The sequence below is a fragment of the Marmota marmota genome, unplaced genomic scaffold (assembly GCF_001458135.2).
Source record: "Marmota marmota marmota unplaced genomic scaffold, marMar, whole genome shotgun sequence".
NCBI lineage: Eukaryota > Metazoa > Chordata > Mammalia > Rodentia > Sciuridae > Marmota > Marmota marmota.
The window spans coordinates 1262993-1265882 of NW_026000253.1; positions in this window are offsets into that span (position 1 = coordinate 1262993).

The following is a 2890-nucleotide window of genomic DNA, read 5'->3' on the forward strand; positions in this document are numbered from 1 at the left end:
CCTACACCCCTTCCGCGCCCTTCTGGTGGGCCGCATTCGGCCCCGCGACCGTTAGCCGTGGGGGCAAGATGGGGGGCGCCCCGAGGATGGGAAAGGTGTGCTGGCCCCTCTGCAGGCTGTGGACCCCCAACCCCCACCTTTAACTCGGTGCATCCGCTCCCGGCAGCACCGCCACCTCCGCTGCTGAGCGCGAGCCTGGGGAAAACTGGGGAGTGGGGCGCGAGACCACAGCAGCGGCGGAGACGAAGTGCGCAGGCGCCAGCTCGGGTCTTCGATTTTCCTGCCCTGGGAGCGCCAGGAGCGAACAAACTGGGAGCGCGTGCGCACACGCTTTCTCGAGGGCAGCCGTGCCCGCCCCTGCCCAGGCCACGCCCCTTCAGTAAGCAGACTGGCGCCCCTCACCACTAGTCTCCTTTCACAGATCCCCAAGCAGTACCCCAAACTGCTTTCTGTAAGCCATCAATACACCTCTAAACTCCCCATCGACCTTCTGTGCCTTTCCCCAAATTCACCCCAAACCACCCTTCATCATCCACCAAATTATATCCCCAAAGTAATATTAATCCCAAGCAGTCTCTCCATTCCACCCTTCATGAACACCCAAACTGCACCAATAAACCACTCTAAGGACCTTTGAGCTGTATCCAAAGCACACTATGTTGACTCCAAGGTATAACTCTAAATTACCCTCCATGGATATCAAAATTGCATCAAAAAATTACTCATAGATCCCTGCCAAGGGACCCAATTCCCCAATCACTCTATTTACCTCTTAATTTCAACTTTCAAACCACCTTCCACAGTTCTCTAAATTGTATCTGCAAGCTACTTCTGTTGATCTCAAGCAGTACCTCCAATCCACCTTTCCGTGGATACTCAAACTGTACCAATAAACTACCCTCCAGTACCTGCAAGTTGTTCCCCCCAAACTAACTGCAATCAGCCCCAAAACTACTAGCTTCCAAACAGCATTTTTTTTTTGCAGTGCTGTGAATGGAACCCAGTGCCTCTGGAATGCAAACTACCGCTGAGCTACATTCCCAGCCCCAAACATTACTTCTGAATCACCTTCTAGTATGTATCCAAAACACCCTCATTTGACCCCAGATTGCTGTCCATGTGCTCTCCACCATACTCTATCAATCCCCAAAGTGCTTTCCAAGAGCCCCCATCACCACCCCAAACATTGCCAATTACACTTGACATGGGCCTCACCTGCACTTCAAATCAGTTCCAAACATATCATGTTCTACCTCCAAACCAAGCTCCATACACACTCCCCAACAAAATACATTCAATTGACCTCCCTTCCTTTTTTCCACAAAATTACCTTCCAATAGCCCCTACCAATATCCCAAATACTCCCAAATACACTTTGTGTGGTTTTCTAGCTGCACTTCAGATCACCATTAACACACTCTGCACTTTTAAACCACAGTCCAGTGACTCAGACTGCATCACCAAACCACTCTTCAACAGTCCTCAACTAGTCCTCCCAATAACCAACAACCATCTTGCTATAGGGATCCCCCAAATCATACTCTAGTGACCCAAAACATGTCCCTCAAACCCTCCAATGACTCCATTTGCACACCAAATACTACATTAGGGAACCAAATTACAAAGCATTTTTCAATGATCATTCTTTTTTAGGGGGCAGGGGTACCAGGGATTAAACTCAGGGGCACTCAACCACTGAGCCACATCCCCAGCCCTCTTTGGTATTTTATTTAGAGACAATGTTTCACTGAGTTGCTTAGAGCTTCACCAAATTGCTGTGGCTGGCTTTGAACTCGAGATCCTCCTGTCTCAGCCTCCTGACCCTCTGGGATTACAGGCGTGCACTACCACGCCTAGCCCAATGATCATTCTTAAAAACATTTAATTGAGATATAATTAACAATCCATAAATGTCATTCACTTTTAAAAGTTCTCAATGATTTTAGAAAGTTTACCAAGATATGCACCAATCACCATAACCCAGTTTTATAGCATCTATATTATCTCAATAAGATTCTTTGTGTGAATACAATGTATCCCCATTAACATTCCCATGATCTAGGCAACTACTAATCTACTTTCTGTCTCTACAGATTTGCCTGTGCTGGACATTTCATATGAATGCAACATGAGGATTTTTTTGGACTTGGCATCTTTCACTTAGCATAACTTTGTTTTGGCACTAGTGGGAATTGATCCCAAGGCTTTGTGCATGCTAGGCAAGTGTTCTACCCCTAAGCTACATCCAGAACCATTTGTATTTTCATTTTAGCCAGGGTTTCCACTAATTTGCTGCAACTGACCTTAAACTTGTAATCCTTCTACCTCAGCCTACAGAGTAGGTAGGATTACAGGTATGTGCCATTGTGCATGGCCAGCATAAGTTTTTTGAGGTTTATCTATGTCATAACATGCATCATGTATCAGGAGTTTGCTCATTTTATTTCTGAATAGTTAAATATCCAATGACATTTTATCTTCTTTGTATTTTTATTTGAGGTACTTAGGATTGAACCCAGGGGTGCTTTACCTCTGAGCTACATCCCCAACACTTTTTTGTTTTGTTTTGTTTCCTTGAGACAGGGTCTCACTAATTTGCCCAGGCTGGCCTCAAACTTGTGATCCTCCTTCCTCAACTTCCCAAGTCACTGGGATTACAAGCATGCACCACCACACCTGGCTTATCCAATCATCTTTCAACTGTTCCCCAAATCACCCACTAATAGCTCCCTAACTAGGGCTGGGGATATGGCTCAAGCGGGAGCGCGCTCGCCTGGCATGCGTGCTGCCCGGGTTCGATCCTCAGCACCACATACAAACAAAAGATGTTGTGTCTGCCGAGAACTAAAAAACAAATATTAAAAATAAATCCTCTCTCTCTCTCTCTAAC